Source organism: Indicator indicator, chromosome 13 (assembly GCF_027791375.1).
Source record: "Indicator indicator isolate 239-I01 chromosome 13, UM_Iind_1.1, whole genome shotgun sequence".
NCBI classification, from domain to species: domain Eukaryota; kingdom Metazoa; phylum Chordata; class Aves; order Piciformes; family Indicatoridae; genus Indicator; species Indicator indicator.
In genome coordinates this window covers 17,308,959-17,331,614 of record NC_072022.1, presented here as the reverse complement: position 1 = coordinate 17,331,614, position 22,656 = coordinate 17,308,959, and positions in this window count along the sequence as shown.

The following is a 22,656-nucleotide window of genomic DNA, read 5'->3' as shown; positions in this document are numbered from 1 at the left end:
GGCTGCTTTGCCAGGTGGGGAGGGCTCCCCACCATGGCAGAGGGGGACCCCTGGAAATGGGAGCCTCCAGCCACAGCAAGAGTCTGGCAGAAAGCGGGGTGAGGGCAAGGAGGGACACAGAGCATCTCACCATACAACCTTCTCTGGGGCTTGGCACCCTCAGGGGACCCTCTCTGTCACAGAGGCAGTACGGTGCCACCTGCGGCAGCCACAGCTCATGATGGCTGAAGGATGTGGCTCAGCAGAAGCAAGGGGCACACCACAGGCAGAGAAAGGAGCTTGTTGCCTTATTTACCCCCTGCATTTTCCAAGGAAGCGCAGTGTGAGGAAAGCAGAAGGAAGGACACAATTAATTAGAGGAGACGCAATGCCTGCAGGCAGGGGATCTGAAGGAGTGGAAACTCCCAGCTCCTGGCTCCATCTCCAAAGCTGGTGGCGACCTTTAGCCAGCTCTGCCACTGAGAAACACCACCAATTAAAATCTATGTTCAAAACAGGGTGAGAGGGAGCCTGCTTGGGCTGGAAAAACCTGCACCACCGAGGAAGTGTCAGAGGGCTTCCAACCAATTAGCCCTCTCAAGCCCATCCATCTGCAGGCTTGAACATTTATTAGCGTCTTCACTTAAGCAAATTGGTTGTGGAGAGCAAGGGTAGCTGCCCTTCAAAGTGGTTGCTCTTCAAGGAGTGGACTACAGCAGTTTGATCTCAATTACAAAGCCATCTCCCTGCTAAATGTTGGCTCCCAGTTTCCTCCAGCCTGAGCTGATGAACTGGAGAAAGCAAAGCATGGGTGAGCTGGGAAGAACCACACAACCTGGGGCAATGCTCAGGGGCACCCATGCCCTCCATGGCTGGCTGGGCTGCCCACAGCACTTTTTCATTCACTGGAAAAAGTATGACTAAGTGAGAGAGTCATTCTTATCTACCAGGTCTCACATGCCACACCAATCCCATTTGGTGTCCCTAGGGACAGTGGCATATGGGATGCAGCAGTGGCGTGCATTTAACCCCCTCATCCTCAGGATTTCCCCTACAGCTGGTCTCTGGGATAAACCTTCTTCAGCTCAGCCACACAGGGCAGCCCCAGCGGTGGCAAGGAGATGTGACCACGTTTATGGGGTTTTTTGGAACGCAACATGGGGAGCACTGCTGCTCACTTCCTAGCAAAACCAATTCTTTTTAATGTTACTTTAGCTTTAACTCAAGCCACAGTGAGTCACAGAATAATAGAATTGTTTTGTTTGGAAAAGACCTCTAAGACCATCGAGTCCAACCACCAACCTAACACCACCATGACCACTAAACCATGGCTCGAAGTGCTGTGTCCCCACATTTCTTGAACATCTCCAGGGATGGTGACTCCACCATCTCCCTGAGCCGTGGCCCACAGGCTAATCCCAGTGTTGGAAGAGGATGGAGTGCTGCAAACCCTTCCTTAGGGCCAGCAGGAGAACAGCGACACTTGGGCAAGCAGTGCAGGGCTAAGCACCTGGCTGGGTGGTACATGAGGTGTTCTCCAGCCATGGGGAGTGACTGCACATCCAAAAAGAAGCCCAGCAAAGCCTGGGTATACACTTGGTGAACCCTCCTGAGAGCTGCTGGGCACTGCAGATCAGAGCACACCCTGCTCCACTGCCAGGACCTGCTCCAGCCCTGTGCCATGTGGAGCCAGTTGGTGGGCAGGGAGGGATTTGCCTTGAAGCAAATTTTGCCCAGTATGAAACTGTGCCCTGCTAAGAGGATGTTCTCTAAGAACTGGGCAGATGCCACTGCCCAGGAAAACTCCTGCCCCTCTCAACCCTCTCTGCTAGCACAGGACAGCCCTGGGGTGCAGCGTTCCTGGGACTTGGCAATCCTGTCCCATAGCCTGGGACTTATTGGCTGCAGCTCAATGTGGCTCTGAGGCTGCTGGCAGCAGAGTTGAACTGGCAGGACCTTGGGGATCCCCTGAGGTGGTTTTAGGCTGATGCTTGGACTTCATGATCTTAGAAGTCTTTTCCCACTGAAACAATTCTAAGATTCCATGATGCTTCTCCTGCTCCTGCCCAGAGCCATGGGGCAATAGCTGGCCCAGGACTTCAGGGTACAATGCCATAAGCCTGCACTGCTCTGCCCTTGGGTCACCCATGTGAGGACAGCCCTGAGGAATACGTCATCTCCACACCCTCACTGGAGCCCTGCCAAACCCACAGCAACTTGCCTCCAGCCTGTGGCCATCCCAGCTCCTTCCTCTTGCCAGCTCTTTGTCCCCATGCCACCAACTGGGGCCAGACAGGCTGGGCACAACAGTTTCAGGGCTAGAAAAAACCTACCCAATGTTTTCCCACACTGACACTGGTTTTGTGGGGTTTTCCATCTTGGGGAAAAGACAAGCAGGAATACAGTGTTTGCAGCTTTCCAGGATGAAAGGTTTCTCCTGAGGTACCTCTGAGGCTGGCTCAGAAAAATTGAAGTCTGTTAAGAAATCCTTTAGCAGGCTTTCTGCTTCCTGGCAAATGAACTGTTTGGTTTAACCAGAACCTATTTTTTATCTTAAATTTATACACGGAAAGGCTAAGAAAGTAGAGCAAGTTCAGCCTGAAGAAGAAAAGGCAAAGGGTGGGACCTAGCTGGCTCCAGCTGCCTGACAGAGTTCAGATTCATCAAGTCCTTCCACAACTGAGGGTGAGCAAAAATATCCCTCACTTCTTTTCATGGCAGGTCAGCGAATCATAGAATCATTTTGGTTGGAAAAGACCTGTAAGATGAACAAGTTCAACCATCACTCAACTGCCAAGGCTGGTGCTAAACCATTGTCCCTCAGCACCACATCTCTGCCTCTTTGAAACATCCCCTCCAGGGATGGGGATTCAACCACCTCCCTGGGCAGCCTGTTCCAGGGCTTAAGAACCCTTTCAGTGAAGGATTTTCTTCAGATGTCCAACCTAAACCTCCCCTAGGGCAACTTGAGGCCACTTCCTCTGGTCCCTTCACTTGTTACTAGGGAAAAGAGACTAACATCCACCCTACTCCAACCTCCTTTTAGGGAGTTGTAGAGAGCAATGAGGTCTCCCCTCAGCTTCCTCTTCTCCATGCTAAACAATGCCAGTTCCCTCAGCTGCTCCTCACCAGACCTGTTCTTCAGACCCTTCACCAGCTTTGCTTCCCTTCTCTGGCCACACTCTAGCACCTCAATGTCCTTCTTGGAGTGAAGAGTCCAAAACTGAACCTCTTACTCAAGGTGTGTCCTTACCAGTGCTGAGTACAGGTGGGCAATCACTGCCCTGGTCCTGCTGGCCATGCTATTGCTGATCCAAACCAGGATGCTGTTGGCCTTCTTGGTCACCTGGGCACATGGCTGGCTCATGTTCAACCTGCTGTCCATCAGCTCCCCCAGGTCCTTGGGCAGTTTCCAGCCATTCTGCCCCAAGCCTGGAGCATTCATGGGGTTGTTGTGACCCAACACTTGGCCTTGTTGAATCTCATCCCATTGGCCTCGGCTCATTGATTCAGCCTGGCCAGGTCCCTCTGTAGAGCCTTCCTACCTTCCAGCAGACCAACATTCCCTCCTAGCTTAGTGTCATCTGCAACTTACTGAGGGTGCCTCGATCTCCTTGACCAGATCATTGATAAGGACTGTAAAGAGAACTGGCTCCCACACGAAGCAAGAGAAGGAAAGCAAAGCACTGGGCCATCCCCCAGGGGCTTTCCCTGAGCAATTGCTGGAATAACAAATGCCACTTCTGGCACGTCAGCCTCAGATCTCAGGAAAGGCAGAAAAAAGCCTCCTTAGGAATCCAGCTGCTGCTCGTTTGGCCGCTCTCTGAATTGTCAGTGGCAAATTATGTTCTATTAAATCAAATTTACCTCCCTATAAATAGCTCCCCTGCTAGTGTTACAAATAACACTGGATTACCCTGCCTGAAAGCCCTCCCTGGGACACGGCCCCTCTCCCCCTCCTCACTCCTTGCCTGCCAGCCACACGTGTAGGCTTTGCCATTTCGCCGACACCAGCAGCGCAGCGTGACTCAGGGTGGATGAAGTGCCTGGGGTAGGATGGAGAGCGGGAAGCCAGGAGCACTCCAAGTGCCTCCCAAACCCTCCCGGGGGATTAAGTGGTGCCAGAGCGCTCCAAGGTCGCTGCACAGAGCATGCTGCCAGCCCCAGAGTTGGGTAAGGGTGATGAAGGAGGTGCCTCAGGGAGCAGAGCCAGTGCAGGGAGAGGCACACCTCGGTGGAAGCCAGAGCCCAGCCATGTACAGCCTGAAACATGTACAGCCTGAAACATTCAAGTCAACAAGGGAGATGCCAGGCTGAAGCTGGCGATGGACCAGCCCCTGCTGGCGAGTGAGGCCTGGGCAGGCAGCCATATGGTCAAGACATGGGCAGCAGGCATGTCTTGATATCCCTGAGAATGAGATACCCACAAGCATTCCCAGTGTCCAGAGCTGGGGGGGTTCCTGGGAGGTCAGAGGAGCTGCTTCACCACACAGCCACCCCTGCCCATAAGCCTCACCACCAGTGCCTGGCTGCCGGGTGTTGCTGAGGGCCAATAACCAAGTCCTTGCACTGCTCCTTTGGCATGCAGTGCAGTGCCATGGGGCTCACCGTGGGTTTGGGAGGGCTTGTTCCACTGGCACCCCACCTGCCCTCTCTGGGACTGGAAGCAGCAATGGAGCCCTAATACTGCCCAAGCTGGGCAGAGTGAGCACGAGTGGTGGGCTGGCAGCGCCCAGGAGCTGGCAGCAGAGCAGCCTCTCCCGCAGAGCCTCCAGCCTTCATCCAGCTCTGCAGGAGCGTGCAGATGGGCTGCCAGTGCGTGCCCTGCCTGCAGGAGGTTTCTGCTTCAGATGCCTTTTGGGAAGGAAAAGTGTTGGCTCCTTGAGCTTCAGAGGATGAAGCAAGGAGAGAAAGCTCCTGCTCTTCATGCACACGCTGGCATGCACAGAGGCTGCAGCTCCCTGACCAGGGCACGGATATGGCACGGCCCAAAGCTGGGCTCTTCCCTGCACCCCTGCCTGAGCACACTGAAAGTCACTTCCAACATCTTCTCGTGGGGCAGAAGCGTGGTGGGTGCCTGCAGGAATGGCATTTTTCAGCATACCCGCCTCATCTTTTGGAAAGATCAGCCTATTTTTGTGTTGGGACTGGGGAGAGGCCCCCGAGGCTGTGGGTGGAGTGTAAATCCCTCCTGTCCCACTGCAGCAAACAAAACCCAACCAAGTCACGCTCAAACTATTTTCTGCAATGACAGGAGAAGGCAATTTTCTGCACTTTGCCAGTCCAAGAGGACACTCAGGATCTGTTTTTCCCACTCTCCCTGCCTGTAGCTCCCTACGCTTCCCCTAGTCCCTCACCCATGCTACTGAGCTAGGCACTCTGCTCAAGTACCTTGCACCAGCATTGCTTTGGGTGCCCAGCACCCTTGCAGCACCAGAGTAATGAAAGGTGCTGGCAGGGGTAGCCGCAGCACGCAGACAGGCAGCTGCCTGTAAGCCTGCACACCCCAGCCCCGAGCATCTCCCACAGGAGGAGAGGTGCTCCTTCCCACCTGGACTAGCTGTTTTTCGGTGTGTGGTGCCAGCTGCCCACTCCCTCACGTTCGGCAGCAGCCCAGCAAACAGAGATGGTTGTTGGTACACAAACCCAAATCTGATGTGCACATATCTGGCAGGAGCACCTTGCTGGTGCCTGCTTCCAGAAGCACAGGTGTCCTTCCCTTGCAAGTCTGTAAGCAGCAAGCGACCAGCATTTTGCTCCCCTCTCCCCAAGTGCTGTATTCAGAGGACTGGCAAAGCTGGGGAGAACAAACATCTGCCACCACCATGGCTGGCTCTGGTCTCTCCCACACAACTGGGCGGTGATATGGGAGGAGGAGGGTGGCCACGGTGGCCCTCTGGTCAGGCTGCAGATGTACCAGGAGCTGGGAGAGCTTAGCTCAGCCTAGCAGTGTGGGGACAGCAAGGACACAGCACAGCCCCCTGGAGCTCACACCACCCTCCTTCGTCAGCCCTCCAGCACCAGGACAAGCTCAGTTCACACCCTGAGGCCACCAACAACTTCACAACTGTTGCCTTTTTAGAGAATTGTTCTGCGGGCTGAGTTGAAAGCAAGCTGAGAACAAGCTTTTGAGCAAGACCCATTCCCTTCACTACACAATCCCAGCACAGTGGGAGTTGGAAGGGACCTCCAAAGATCATATAGTCCAAAACCCTTGCTAAAGCACCACCTCTCCAGCAGCTCCCAGCCAGACCAGAGCTTGACTGGTAGAAGTGTCCCTTCCCGAGCCAGATTGGCAGAGGATGGGGCAGGGACAGGATGGGACACACACAGGGGCTAGCCCTGAAGCCCAGGGACTGGGATCCTGCCTAGGCTCCAGGCTGCATCACCTCATCCCTACAAACCCAGGGCTTCCTGCTAGTCCCCCGGGGTTCACTGCACCTTGCATGGGGTAAGGCTGCTTTCTACAGCTTTGAAATATCTTCTTTCCCCCACCTTCCATCTCCTGAAACAACCTGCAGAACGAGTTGCAACCAGCCTCTTCCCAGAGGCCAAGACATGCTGAGCACTTCCCTTGGTCCTCCTTGCCCTCCAAAGCAATTTTTTTTTCACTTATGAGAAATGACCCTTACTGAGCTTTCCCCACCTGGCAGGCTGGTGGGACAGCTGAGCTCTGGGGCCATCAGTGTCTGCTTTTACCACACATAGCTGAGACCCAACACAAGCTGAGACACCAGTGAAGAACTCATAGCCACCCCTGGTTGCCTTAAAGGCTCGGTAGCAGCCATCTTCTTACCCCCCTGCCTGTACCCCACCCCGCGTCCCCAGCCCACCGCTGTCGCCTTACTTGGTGGCTGCAGCGCTGTGCCATCGGCAGCGGCCAGGTCGGTTCCGGTGCTGGCTCCGGGGCTGCCGGTTCCCAACCTCGCCGAGATGAGGCAGGCGGAGCCGCTCCCCGCCTTCGGCTGCTCCCCGCCCCGGTGCTCAGCGCTCAGCGCCGGGGCGGGGAGCAGCCGAACGGGGGGAGCGGCTTTTCCACTCATTTATTATCATTTCCCACCCCCTCTAGAGCGAAAGGGCTTTCCCCATCCTTGTCCCCAAATCCCTGTCGCTATCCCTGGGGATTTTTAACCCCACCCCCAATCCTGTACCTCGGTCCCTTCAGCTTTTTTTTTGGGGGGGGGGCTCTTTCCTAAGGAACGGAACAAAGCACCAAAAAACCCTACCCCAAACAAACAACAAAAACATATAAAAAAGCGTTTTTATTTTCTTTCCATGACGCAGACACTATGCCTGCTCGGGGGTGACACTATTTCAGGCACGTCTGTTATTTATGTTTTGCTATATTTACGTTAATTAGAGACGCCAGCCGTCTTACGTTGCTCTCCCAACTTCAAAAAGCAGGAGCAGGAGAGAGATGGATGAGACTGAGCCTTCTGTAGAGGAACAAGTAGAGAGCAGCAGGACCCACAGCCAGAGCTATGCTTCGGCTGCTGCTCGCATGTCATGTTTCTGCTCTACACTTGGGATCCCTCCAGTCCCAACCTCACTTTCCCTACCTCCCTCCTGCCACCCCAGAGAGATGGGTTAGGGCTTCTGGCTGGGATGCTGAGGATGATGGAATCACAGAATCACAGAATGGTAGGGGTTGAAATGGACCTCTGGAGATCATCAAGTCCACCCCCTGCCCTGCCAGAGCATGATCACCTGAAGCAGGTCACACAGGAACACGTTCAAGCAGGGTTTTGAAGGTCTCCAGAGATGGAGTCTCCATCACCTCTCTGGGCAGCCTGTTCCAGTGCTCTGCCACCCTCAAAGTAAAGAATCATAGAATCATAAAACTGTTAGGTTTGGAAGGGACACCAAGGATCATCTAGTTCTGACCCCACTGACATGGGCAGGGACACCTCACACTAGATCAGGTTGCTCAGTTGCTCCTCATGTTCAGGTGGAACTTCCTATGTTCAAGTTTTATGCTCCTTAGCTCTTGTCCTGTCATTGGGGACACTGGCAAGAGTTTTGGCCCATCTTCCTGACACCCACCCCTTAAATATTTGTTAGCATTAATAAGATACCCTCTCAGTCTCCTCACCTCCAAGCTAAAAAGTCCCATGTCTCTCAGCCTCTTCTCATATAAAAGATGTTCCGGTCCTCTCAGCATCTTGGTAGCCCTGCGATGGGCTCTCTTCAGTAATTCTTTGTCCTTCTTGAACTGGGGAGCCCAGAACTGGACACAGTACTGCAGGTGAGGCCTCACCAGCACAGAGTGGAGGGGGAAGAGAACCTCTCTTGACCTGATGGCCACACTCCTGCATCCCAGGATTCCCCAGAATCCCGGGCATCTCCAGACTGATGCCAGTTTTAGGGGAGATGGCAGCACTGATGTAGTCTGTGCCCAGACAAAAGGAGCATCCCCTCAGAGTGTCTACTGGCCCCTGGTGATGGGCTGTGGTAAAGTACAGAGGAGGAAAGAGGGCTTGGAGCTCCCTCCCTCCCTTCCATGCTGTAACTGCTATCAACACCCAGCCAAAATGAGTGATCTGTGGATGTCCCCTCCCTGGAGGTGTTCAAAACCAGGTTGGACAGGCCCTGAGCAACCTGACAATGGCAGGGGGTTCAAAACTAGATGAGCTTTAAGGTCCTTTCCAACCTAAACTGTTGATTCTATGATTCTATGATCTCTTCTTTCCCTTGAGACAGTCATCCAAGGGGAAGAGGATGCTTTTCTCAGTTCAACAAGCAAAAGATTGCTTAAAAGTGTCTTTTCATCCTTTGGGGGATTTTGATCAGCTGTTTTCTTGCTTGCACTCTGATTAATTTGATGTTGAAATGTTGACCCAAAGCAATGCCAAGGTTTGATGCTAATTCAGTTGTAGTGCCACCTCCCTGCCCAGACTCTGTTACGTAGGGGAGAAGGAATCCCTGGCAATTATAACTCATGTTACTGAATGTGTGATTACAGATGGGAACCACAGAGCCCATTAGGGCTCTGAGTAATGAGCACTGCAGTTGAGATACAATTAAAATAAGCCCAGGCTCCCTCTGTCCTCAGCTCTTATGCCAAAGACAAGTTGGGCTGTTCAGAAAGCCCTTCACCCTTTGCCCTCCACCAGTTTCTTCCCACTTCCCAGAGGAGAGATGGTAAATTCCAAATGGGGAAAAAAATACAAAACACCAACAAACCAGCAAAAACTTGAGAAATTTCCGGAATGGTTTTATTTACAGCTTTCAGTTTGCTCAGCAGCAGCACCCTGGGGATGGGCATGGAGGAGGATGAACTCTCCTGCTCCTGCCCGCGGGTGGTGGTGGCCAGGATTATATTAAGTGGCAGTGAGCTGAAGAGCAGCAGGTCAGGCTGGATGGCAGCAGCAGGTGGCAGGGATGGGATATCCCCTGAGAGGCTCTCAGCTGCAGAGCTAGGACACACCTGTGCAGCCCAGCTGTCCCCTTCCCAGCCACTGTCATGGTGATATGAGGTGTCCTGGGGTGTCGTGGTGGGACTCCTGTGCCCAGCAATGCCCAGCCCACAGCAGGGCAGGGCAGGACAGCTGCCTGCTCGGCTGCTTGACCACTTTCATCACTGTGTGCTCTCCTTAGTGTCAGCTTAGCAGACCTTTCTTTTGCTTGGGGTGTACTGTGAATCAGAGGGGAAATGACAGCATCTCATCTGCAACAGCAGCATCTCATCTGCAATGACAGCATCTCTGCTGCTTCCTGCCAGCTGACCCCCTCCCCACCTCCTGTGCCTGGAGACCAAACCACCTGGCCCTCCCCTGGAGTATGAGTTTTAGGCAGGGTGACATTGTGGAGGGTGAAATATTTGTGATTTTGGAACCTATGGGGTTGGCATAGCACATGAAGGAGAGCCTGCAGGCAGCCAGCAAGCGCTGCAGCGATGGAGTCAGAGGGAATGCGTGCAGCAGTGCCAGCAGCAGCTCTCCAAGACTGCACAGCACTTGACCAAGCCCTTCTCCTGTGTGGAGCTATCCTGCTGTCGGGGAAGGATGGTGTTGGTGAGTCAGGGATGTCAGTGAAGTGGCATTCCCCTACAGGCTGGAGGAGGACCCCATGCTCAGATGGTGAACAGGTATCGCAGAGCCTGTGAGGCACTGGCTCCCTCAGAGCCCCTGCACTCAGTGTGGGCTGAGGAAACTCAGGTGGGAGGAGCTGGACAACCAAAAGCAGTCTAGGGGCTGAATCAGAGCACCCATGGGTGCACTGCTAAACATCAGCCCTGTCCTGTTTCTCCTTGAGAGGTCTTGAGTCTGCAGAAGATGATGTCCACAGTGATGATGCAATGGCTCAGAGAGGGGTGGCATCATAGCATCACAGTATCAGAAGCTAGCATCAGAAAGCACCAGGGATGGCTGCACACTTGAAATGCAGGGTGCTAAGAGGGCTGGAGCACCTCTTATGAATCCTATGAAGACAGGCTGAAAGAATTGGGGCTGTTCAGTCTGGAGAAGAGGAGGCTTCTGGGAGACCTTACAGCTGCTCTTCAGTATCCAAAGGGGACCTACAGGAAAGCTGAGGAAGAACTGGTTAGAAGAGTTTGTGCTTATAGGATGAGGGGCAATGGTTTGAAACTGGAGCAGGGTAGGTTTAGGATGGACAGTAGAAGGAAGTTCTTCACAATGAGAATGGTGAAATACAGGAGCAGGTTGCCCAGGAATGCAGTTGAGGTCCCATCCCTGGAGACATTGAGGATCAGACGTGATGTGACCCTGGGCAGCCTGATCTAGTTCATTGCACCCACCTGGGTGCCACTAGGTGCCTCCAGCAGAGAAAGGGAGGTAGAAGGAAAAGAGCACAAATCAAATCTGGAGTGCCCACGTCCTTGGCTCTCTGTTCAGGCTGCTGCCTTGCTCAGAACTCACAGAGCAGAGCAGGGAAGGGATTCAAAGAGCTGTCAGATGTGGTTAGCAGTGTGACATCTCTTAATAAGGCCCATCTGGTGGGAAGGCAGCGGATCTGGTACGATTTCTGCACATCTGATGGTGAAAGCTTTTGCCAAGGTTTTACAATAAGCAACCTAATAATACCTGAAGGGGGCCTCAAAGAAAGCTGGGGAATGTCTTTTTACAAGAGCTAGGACGAGGGGCAATGGCTTTGAGCTGGAAGAGGAGAGACTTAGACTGGAAATTAGGAAGAAATTCTTTACAGTGAGGGTGGTGAGACACCGGAACAGGCTGCCCAGGGAGGTTGTGGACACCTCCTCCCTGGAGGTGTTCAAGGCCAGGTTGCATGGGACCTTGAGCAAGTTGGGCTAGTGGAAGGTGTCCCTGCTCATGGCAGGGAGGTTGGAAGTAGATGATCCTTAAGGTCCCCTCCAACACCAACCATTTAATGAATTTTATTTATTAATAAACTCATTGAGGCAATGTTTGGCACAGAGAGCTCTGACTGCCCAGGCTGAGCCTGAGTTAAAACAAAGTTACAGCAACCCCCACTGGACAGCAGAGCTCTGAGGTAACTCATTCCACCTGCAGGGATATGCGGACCCCACACACACACACAGCCTGCAAGTCCCACCTGGCTGCAGGTCACTTCAGGAGGGAGAGCTAGTTACCATAGACACCCCATCTCACCAGGAGCAGGCATATAGATCCTGCATCCCTAACCAAAGGGCTTGCTGGCCTGCCCCAGCTCTCCACCAGCCTTTCATCCATTAAGAACCTTTATGATAGAATCTTAGAATGGTTTGGGTTGGAGAGGACCTTGAAGATCATCTAGTTCCAACCTCCCTTCTATGTCCCTGGTGAAGTCCTGTTGGTTACCACCAATCACCTCTACCTCATTTTCCATATGCCTTAGCAAAGCCTTCAGAAGTATCTGCTCCATGATCTTGCTAAGCACAGAGGTTTGCATAGTAAAATCACAGAACTGTTTTGGTTGGAAAAGACCTCTAAGATCATCAAGTCCCACCATGAAGCTAACACCACCACATCCATTAAACCATGTTCCAAAGTGCCAAGTTTGTGATTTTTCTTGAACAACTCCAGGGGTGGTGACTCCACCACCTCTCTGGGCAGCCTGTTCCAATGCCTGACCACTCCTGCGGGAAAGAAACTTTTCCTGATCTCCAACCTAAACCTCCCCTGGCACAATTTCAGGCCATTTCCTCTCATCCTATCACCTGATACTAAGGAGAAGAGACCAACCCCCACCTGGCTCCAATCTCCCTGCAAGGAGTTGATGCTGGTCTCTTCTCCCAGATAATTAGTGATAGAACAAGAGGGAGTGGCCTCAAGCTACAACTGGGTAGGTTTAGACTGGACATTAGGGAAAAATTTCTCACAGAAAGAGTGGTCAAGCATTAGAATGTGCTGCCCAGGGAGGTGGTTGAGTCACCAACCCTGGATGTGTTTAAAGGTTGTTTGGATGTGGTGCTTGGGGATATGGTTCGGGGGTGAACTTTGTAGAGTAGGGTTATCTGTTGGGCTTGGCGATCCTGAGGGTCTTTTCAGAAACCTGAATGTTTCTGTGATTCTGAGTTGCAGAGAGCAATGAGGTCTCCCCTTAGCCTCCTCTGGATAGTCTCCTGCAGACTAAACACCTCCAGTTCCCTCAGCTGCTCCTCACCACCCCTGTTGTCCAGAGCCTTCACCAGCTTTGCTGCTCTTCTCAATTTCCATCCTTCTCGTCCCGCATCAGTGCACCACATGGCCATGGGTAGCTGCCTGGGTGATGACCGTGGTGTGAGAGCCCCTGTCCCCTGGGAAGGAAGCCAGCCGCGCCGATCGCAGCCACAGTGCCGAAGCCGTGCCGAAGCCCTGCCTCACCTGGAGGCAGCACGTGGCACACGGGCGGTGGGAGCCTCTGGAGCAGGACGGCACCGTGTGGAAAGTGCCTGTGAGGGAACAGCTGGCCCCGTAGGTGTGCGCCGGCAGCAGGCGCAGCCCATGTGAGCCAGAGAAATGGCACGTCTGGGGATGAGGAGAGGGGTGAGCTGAGCCGAGTGGCTATCGATGAATCAGAGCTCTGCAGAACAGGCCAGTGGGCGTTTCAACGGAGATGTAAAGCTCGCCCCGCTTCCAGCAGACGTGGGGAGTGCTGCAGCGATGGGCTCTGCCAACCACTTCCAGGCTGCTCCCAGCAGAGCTGGGGGAAGTGGCACGGGGCAGGGCGGGGAACCAAATCCCGTGGTGCTCGTGGGTGACTCCGCATGCTGCCATCCCTGAGGCAGGGGAAGGGGCCAGCAGACAGGAGCCTTGGGCTGAAGGACTGGAGCAGGACGTTCCAAAGTGTGGTCATGAGTCAAGCTTTGATGGGACAGCTCTGTCCCAGAAGCTGTGGAGCTGCTGAGGGAGCACAGCAGAGGCTCCTGCTGCATGGGAGGGGAAGGAGCTGGTGGATCTTCACTGGCTGCCATCTTTCCCACTCCAAGCTGTACACACCAGACTGTCAGCCTCAGCAGGCTGCAGCAGTGTTTATGGCAGGAGGAAAGCAAGGAGCAGCAAGGCTGAGATGGTGCAAGACACCAGCAACCTCAAGGCACCACTCTGCTCTGGTACACTGGGCTGGGAGATCAGATGTCCCCATATCCTGAGCCCTGTAGAGCCCAGAATGTTCCCTCGGGTGCTTTGATGTCTCTTAGGTGAGCAGAATTAGATTCCTTGGAATACCTATTAGGCTGAGCAGTCTGGGAAAAGATGCTTTCAATTTTTTGTTTTTTCCAAGGGCTTATAGTGCTAGGATGAGGGGAAACAGCTTTGAGCTGGGAGAGGAGAGATTTAGACTGGAGATTAGGAAGAAATTTTTTCCAGTGAGGGTGATGAGACACTGGAACAGGTTGCCCATGGAGGCTGTGGATGCCCCCTTCTTGAAGGTGTTCAAGGCCAGGTTGGACGAGGCCTTGAGCAAGCTGGTCTAGTGGAAGGTGTTCCTGCTCATGGCAGGGGGACTGGAACTAGGTGATCTTTAAGGTCCCTTCCAACCCAAACCATTCTATGGCTCTATGAATCCCTGTGGCAGCCTTCATGGGGCCTCCAGTAGGGACAGAGGGTCCCCAAATCAAACTGCCTCGAAGGTGCTGATCCCACACATCTCTGCAGATGCCCTTCACATTGTTCCCACAGCTGGATCAGACTGTGCCCCTGCTGGGGCTTCTCTTCCCCAGGGTTCTGGTGCTGGGCTGTATGTCTGTCCTCAGGGCTGTTGTCCCTTGGGGCTGGCTGGAGCGCTCCTTGCTGTGAGAGATAAGAACTACGGACTGCCTTAAATCTCTTGAACTCTTGAATTAAAATAAGGATGTGGGATTTAGCTTGGATGGTTTTGAAGCAGATATTTTTGTTATACATCATCATGCATGTCATGAGTCTCAAATATTTAGAAGGGCTGTATAAACAACTGTTTGATCACCTTTTCTCAGCTGGTTCCTGCTTCCCTCCATCTCATAGCTGCCATGGAGCAGGGAAAAGTGTGCAACACTTGGGAACATGAAGTTTTACTTTCTGTTTTTCCATGAGAGATGCTGTCACAAGGCTTGTACTTGTGACATTCACACTTGTGACACTCGGAGAGGAGAGGAGAGGAGAGGAGAGGAGAGGAGAGGAGAGGAGAGGAGAGGAGAGGAGAGGAGAGGAGAGGAGAGGAGAGGAGAGGAGAGGAGAGGAGAGGAGAGGAGAGGAGAGGAGAGGAGAGGCAGGGTGCATGAGGATTCGACTTCCCTGAGCTTCACTCAGACACTCACAGACTGTCAGGGCAAAATGTTGGCATCAAAACACCATCATGTTTCTGGGAACTACACAATGCTCTGGGCAATTGTTGTGTCAACTCCAGAAGTCTTGGGATGTGAAATGGGAATTTTCGTGACATTTTCAGTGGAGAGAGGGACAAAACGAGCCAGAAGCTGTTTCCCACCTTGACAGCTGAACCAGCCCAGCTGGCCTGAGGGCATGGTACAGCATGCCCCATATCCTCCTCCTCACCCTGCTCCTAGGCATCATCCCAGACCAGTGACTGGTAGAAATGCCCTGAGGTCTGCACCCCAAAAATGTCCAGCAGGCACTGGGGGCTGGGGCAGAAGGCAGCAACAATGCTCAAGGGGGTTGTTTTTTCAGAGCTACGTCAAGATGTTTCTATTAGAAGACCTTCTGGGTCTAAGGAGTGAATCCACAACCACAGCCAGTCAGCTTGTCTCACTTTCAGCTTAAAACCCTTCGCTGCCAGGACGCCGGGGCCAGCGCTGCAGCCACTGGGAGATGAGAAACATTTGCCATATGCTGAGGGATTACTGTATAAAACCAAGCTGCCTGGCTGCATGCCAAGCTACAGGGTTTCCAAATAGAGTCTGAATCCTGGACAGAAAAGTTCCAACTAAATATAGCCATGACAGCCTCAGTGTTGGCTGCTGCTTTCTTTTTTTTTTCTTTTTTTTTTTTTTTTTGGGGTGGGGGCAGGGTGGGTTAAGTTCACTTAAAATAGCCTGCTGGGGGATTGTGCCCTGCTGAGGGGGCAGGTGGAGGCTTGTTTGTAAACAGAGGTATGAACTCAAGGAGATTGTGGGAGTGGGAACCTTGTTCTTTCTCCCACCTGCCCTGGGATGCTCCTGAGAGATGGAGGGGATGTGGGTGAAGAGCCCTCGTGCTGCCTCCATCCTCTAAGGAGGAACCAATGGATGCAGCTCTGGCCTCCTTTTCCTTGCACCCTGCCTGGTAAAGGGCTGTCTGCCTAAAAACCATTGCAGGGAACCAAAAGAGCTGGGGGAACCCATGAGACCATGGAGGACAAAAGACAAATGTGTGGCCTTGGAAAAAGGTTGGTGCTGCAGGGACTGACTCACATGTGGCTCAGCAAGAGGGAACTTTGCTGATTGCTTTTGGCAGAGCTGATCGTGCTGCGGGACTGCTGGGAGTGATGGGAGGCTGAGAACAGCTCAGTGGGAAGATGGTGCTTTCACTTGGGAAAGGCAGCTTGGATTTTCTGGGCTGCCAGTCCTGCTCACACCTTTCAGAGACATGGGCTGGATTATTTAAACAGAGACCTACCAGCAAATGCAGAAAGAAAATCAAAGGGAATCATAGAATTCTTCAGGTTGGAAAAGACCTCTGAGATCATTGAGTCCAGCCACCAACCTCATACCACCATGCCCACTAAGCCATGCACCAAGTGCCATGTCTACCATGTTTTTTGAACACCTCCAGGGATGGTGACTCAAGTTGCACCAGAGGAGCTTTAAGTTGGATATTAGGAAAATTTATTCCCTGCAAGAGTGGTCAGGCATTGGTAAAAGGTTGCCCACGGAGGTGGTGGAGTCACCATCCCTGGAAGTGTTCAAAAAACATGTAGACATGCCACTTGGGGAGATGGTTTAGTGGGCATGGGGGTACTAGGCTGATGGTTAGGCTTGGTGATCTTAGGTCTTTTCCAACTACAACAATTCTATGAATCTATAGGTCTGTAATGTTAATCACCTTGACGAGAAAAAGGAGGCAAGACAAGCACCTACTTGCACGTTGCTTTGCACAGTATCTGCAAAGTCTTCCCAACACCTTTGCACTGCAGGCAGTATTTAAGGGTTCATAGCTCCTAAGACAGCTGACAAGTTTAAAAATTAAGCAGATGCCTGAGACAGGCCTTAAATGAGAGTGGCTCTACAAACCATGGGACATCTGAGATGGGCAGGCATTGAATCATAGAATCATAGAAAGGGAGGGTTTGGAAGGGACCTCCAGTGATCATCAAGTCCAACCCCCCTGCCACAGCAAGGTCACCTAGGGCAGGTCACACAGGAACACATCCACATGGGTCTTGAAAGTCCCCAGAGAAGGAGACTCCACAACCTCTCTGGGCAGCCTGCTCCAGGGCTCCAGCACCCTCACAGTAAAGTTTTCCCTCATGTGGAGGTGGAACTTCCTCTGTTCAAGTTTGTGTCCGTTGCCCTATTACCACTGAAAAGAGACTGGCACCTTCTTCTTGGCACCAACCCTTCAGATACTTATAGACATTCATAAGATCTCCTCTCATTCTCCTCCTCTGCAGACTAAAGAGCCTAAGGTCTTTCAAGTATCAGACAGATGTTTCAGTTCCTTCATCATCCTCATAGCCTCCGTTGGGCTCTTCCTAGTATGTGTCTGTCCCTCCTGAACTGAGGAGCCCAGAACTAAACACAATACTCCAGATGTGGTTTCATCAGGGCAGAGGAGTGGGGCAGGAGAACATCCCTTCATCTGCAGTCCACACTCTTCTTAATGCACCCCAGCAGACCACTGGCCTTCTTGGCCACAAGGGCACGTTGCTGTCCATGGATAACTTACTATGCACCAGCACTCTCAGGTGCTTCTCCATGGAGCTGCTTTCCATCAGGCCAGCCCCTAATCTGTACTGGTGTCCAAGAAGCTGTAGATGTGGTGCTTCAGGACATAGTTCAGTGGTCATGGTAGCTAGGTTACAGCTAGACTCAATGATCTTAAAGGTCTTTCCCAACATTAATGATTCTATGATTCCATGGTGCAGAGGGTCATTCCTCCCCAGGTGCAGGAAACTGCAATAATCAGAAGTCATCCAAAAGGCCAAAATTCCCTGGGTTTGTAAATTCTTATGAAAAGGCAGGAAAGCCTTGGCAGCAGAGGAGCTACCAGGAGGGAAAAGTCTGGCTCTGCAAAATCCACTTTCCAAAACAAGAGCATTGGGGGAGGTCAGTGACACAGGGGAGGTAGGACTAATAATAACAAATCCTGCCAGAGTTATACCTTACATAGATAAAACTGTGGCTAGGACCAGCTTTCTGGGAGCCCAGCAAAAAGCTTTTGTTTAATTTATGGGGCTCAGGCTATATTTAGCTGGCAGATCCTTGGGGTTTTATCTGAGATCACTGCTCCCAGCCAGCAGCTGGAACATTTTAATTGTTTGCTCTGGGTTTGGCTTTTTTTCTTTTCTTTTTTTTTTTTTTTCCCTAAAGGAAGAAAAAGGAAAGTAGGTACCAGGGGGTTACTCTGCTGGCCTCCTAAAACCTTCACAGCACTTCCTGGGGTGGGGAGGGCAAACAGGCAATGAGGCAGCTCTCAAGCCTCCTAGGAGAATTTCTGGGGTGATGTTGGAGGGGTTGGGAGTGAGATCCTGTTCTCCAGCCCAGACAGCTGGCTGGGGGCTGCACTCACCAGGACTGCCCATGTTCATCCTCAGCTCCTGCCAGCCCCAGCAAAGGAGAGCATGGAGGAAGGATTTCACCCTGAGCTGGAGGCACGTTGTATCTCCGTATCCTGGGGTTGCTACAGTGATTTAAAAATAGCCTGGGCAGTCCCATGAGGAGAGAGCATCCCTTTCTTCCAGGAAAGTGAGAAGTGCTTCTCCAGGCCTAGGAACGTCCCTGCTTTAGGTGGGGGTTCTGCTGGGAAAGTCCTTTGGTGTCTTCCTGGAGCATGGATGTGAGAAGAACCATCTGCTTGGGGACAGGTGGTGTTTACGCCTCAGTGCCAGCCAGGGCAGAGATGGCCTCTGTGGATGCTTGTCCCCAGCCCATCATGCTGACAGCACCTCCACCCTTTGCAGCCATCTCTGCTGAGGCAAACACCTGCTCTGTCATGCAATGACCTCCCAGGGCAGCTTGGAGATCCTTTCTTGATGGTCCTGACAAGTGCTGGTGTAGTGTGGTGACAGTGGGGACAATGGCGTGCTGGGGGACAGGTGTTTGCTGTCTGATGACTCTTTGGAGCTGTGCCCTGGTGCTCAGCACAGTGTGGCCAGAGGAGCCTGGGTGGATGGAGGGCTTCAGTGGTCAGGGGCTGGGACCTATGGCACAGCCACCACCCTTCCAGGCAGCCCCAGACTGGGGGATGCTGCAGTGCAGAGGATGTTTAGGGGGCTCCTGCTCCACCGCCGCTGCCCAAGGCTGCAGGCAGGCTCAGAGAAGGTGGTGACAAATGCATGAGACAGAAAGGATGCAACTAAAACCAAAATTAAGAACCTCAGCTGTGCACATGTTCCCAGGAAAGGCTGACTCTGGCTCAGCAGTCTTTGCACCAAGGATGCTCCAGCACCCCTGTCAGTCTGTGCTGACCAGAGGGGACATGGGGTTGGGACTAAAGGGAAAACTTGGAAGACAAAAAACCCCAACTATTTCCATAGAATGGGTTAGGTTGGAAGGGACCTTAAAGATCATCTAGTTCCAACCCTCTTGCCATGGGCAGGGACACCTTCCACTAACCCAGCTTGCTCAAGGCCCTGTCCAACATGGCCTTGAACACCTCCAGAGAGGGGGCATCCACAACCTCCCACTTCCAGTGTCTCACCACCCTGACTGTTAAGAATTTCTTTCTAATCTCCAGTCTAAATCTCCCCTCTTCCAGCTCAAATCAATTCCTCCTTGTCCTATCACTGAAAGCCCTTGTAAAAAGTCCCCTCTTTATTTTTCCCTTCTTTTTTTCTCCCTGCAGTGTAAATCTTTTTCATTTGAAGCTGACACAAACAAACCCAGGTTTTGCACCCAAAAATGCTGTCAATCACCTCTTTCCATTGCTGGCCAGTGTGGTGAGCTAATTTTATCCTCCCCCCATCTCCTGCAGATTGCCCTGTTGCAGCCAGGGAGTGCTAGAAAATAGCACATCGCCCACTCATCCAGCCTCCTTCAAGGGAAATATTTATATTATGCCAAAGAGAGGGTTTCCATGGCAGTGATGACTTTAGCACTGTCACCCTGGAAACTACTTGAGGACATCTTGGAAGGTTTGAAAATACCCTTCAGAGACAAATAAGGAGAGGAAGTGGAAAGGCTGGCAGGATTAGAGTTGCGTTTTGGTGTCCCCCGGCTTACCTGTTGGCAACTTGGCCACTCACAGCTGCCCAGGTGCCCACTGCAGCTGCTCACTCTGGGTCCCTGCCCATGCCACTGGGATTCTCTACAGCCCAAGCATTGCTTCACAAATAAACCCAGGGCAAACAAATGAGGCACTTTAAAACAGAAAGGGTTAGGCAGACTCTTCCTCATGCTGCCCAAGCTGGCTGGCAGTAGCTCTGGTGCCAGGGCATTGGCTCAGAAGGTGTAAAAGAGCTGCCTACAGCCCAGGAAGCAGCGCTGGGGAGACGTCCAGGGGCACGTTAGCACCAGAGCAATGCACTACCTGCTCAGTCTTGAGCACCAGATGTATTTGAAGGAACAGACTCCCAGATCTCACATCTTTTTGGCAGCCCCTAGGTCAACACTACATGCAAAGAGCTCCATGTTTCCCCCATGGAGCTGCCAAAATCTGAACCACCACCAGGAAGCAGCTGCTAGCAGCAGAGCACTTGCCTGAGGTGGCAAAATCAAGAGAAGCCCTGTTCCCTGCTCTGCATCATTTGTGTCCCACAGTTCAGGCCTCATATCCCATGGTTTGGTCAACCTAATGCTGTCCCAGCCTGCAGGAACTGTCTCACCAGTGGCCAGCCCATCTGGCTCTCAAGGACACCAGGAATACAGCAGAGGGAGCAAAGCTTTCAGAGCAGGCAGATGACATGCTCCACAATGAAGCTGGTGATGGCAGCCATGCTGCCTGCTCAAGATATGGGATTGCTTTCTTCAGGTTTAGTTCTCCATTTTGCTGAAAAATATCAGTCATCCTCTTAATCTATGGCAATCCAAACCACGTTTTATTCCTTCTTCTCAAGCTGCCTCTATGCTGAGCCATCAGTTATTTGCCAAGCCAAAGCTCTGCCCTTGGCACTCGTGCTCAGCTCTGCAGTGCATCTCCAGTGCTGTCTCCTGCCTCCCACCCATGAGCTGCTTCCTCCTGCCCTACTCCTGTCACAAAGCCAAAATCCACCAGCTGTGAGCAAGTTGGCCAGCCTTCCCATGGAGAAACCACCATGTGGTGCTCTGTTCCTCCACACCTGGTCATGGCACCAATAGGGGTAGATTGTGTCTCTCCATCCCACTGTCTGTGCTGCCACCTTAAGGTGCCACCACTGCTGCCTGCACCTCAAGAGGGGTAAGGTGCATTTTGGGGGTGCAGAAGAGAAGGCTCCAGAGAGACCTTATAACAGCCATCCAGTATCTGAAGGGGGCCTAACAAAAAGCTGTGGAAAGACTTCTTACACGGACTAGTAGGGACTTGTAGGGATAGGATGAGGAGCAATGGCTTTGAGCTAGAAGAGGGGAAATTTAGACTGAAGATTAGGAAAAAATTCTTTCCAGTGAGGGTGATGAGACACTAGAACAGGTTGCCCAGGGAGGTTGTGGATGCCCCCTCCCTGAGGGTGTTCAAGGCTAGGTTGGACAGGGTCTTGAGCAAGCTGATCTAGTGCAAGGTATCCCTGCCCATAGTGGGGGTGTTGGAATGAGATGATCCTTAAGGTCCCTCTCAACCCAAACCACTTTATGAACTATGAATAGGGATGGGTTGACAGCATCAAGGTATGACACACACTGGGAATTTGCAGCCATATGTCTGCCTGAAAAATCTTGGTCTTGCACTGAACCAGCCTGGCCTGAGCATGCCTTTATGCTGGAGTCTGATACTACCACAGTTTCAAGGGACAGTGGCTTCAGCCATCACTGAAGCTGGCAGGGATACAGCACTCTGCAGTGCCCATGGGGCCTGGGCAAAGGACTGCAAGCTGGGATGATGGTACTCATAAGTATGACAGCAGTTTTGCCCTGCTGCTGCCAAGAAGCCCATGTGCCAAGAAACTCTTGCCCCCTCTCCCAAGATATCAGCAGTAAAACCAGGTTGTAGAGCAGCCTCATTCTGGCAGGATCACAATCTTCCTGGCAGTGACAGCTGAAAACCCATTTCTGGGCTGTCTGCATTGCTGATCATGAATCAAATGGTACAGATCTCCTTGGCTCCAGCACAGGAAAACATTCAGCTGTACTCATGACCTGCACATCAAAAAAACCCTTTACATCGATGCAGCTTCTCACACCTTAAAAGTTGAACATGTGGGCTTGAGGCCAGAAAGCTTCTTGCTTTGGCCAGGAGGGAGGAGACCCCAGCACCCTGTGTGTCATGAAAATTCACACCCCAGTTGTGCTGATCAAGGAGAGTGGCTGGAATGCAACACATGGAATTAGAAGGGCAAGTTTTTATTCATGCACATGAGATGTCCCAGCCAAACTGGTTCTTACACAGCATTCTTATACCCTTCAAGCATTCAGGTGCAAGACAACTCGACTAGTCACCAACACCTACACTACCAACTGCTAATCACCATCCCTGGAAGGGTTTAAAAGAGGCAGAGATACGATGCTGAAGGACATGATTTAGCACCAGCCTTAGGACATGATTTAGCACCAGCCTTGGTAGAGTTAGATACTGGTTGGACTCAATGGTCTTTTCCAACCAAAATGATTCTGTGACTGTGATTCTTGCTGCTTGTCTATTGATCCAGGCATCCCTGGATGTTAGTCTTGCTTGACTCACTGATCTGTGACACCAGATGATGCTGGGAGGGTCTCAAAGACATGTCAGAGGGGCTGGGATCCTGGCGTTATTGTGGTTGTCCAACAGTGTCCTTTATCCTTCAGGGACAGCTCTAAGCTTCCCAGAAGCCCATCTTTCCAAGTCCAAGCTGTCCTATAGTTTGTTTTATCCTTCAGCGTGAACAATACCCAAATCTCAGTGAAATTCCACTACACAATTACATCACAGTGCATCATGAGAACTAACACAGATATCAACAACATCTATTATCATAGAATCACAGAATTTGTTTCAGTGGAAAAGACTAAGATCAAGTCCAACCATTCCCTAACTCTGG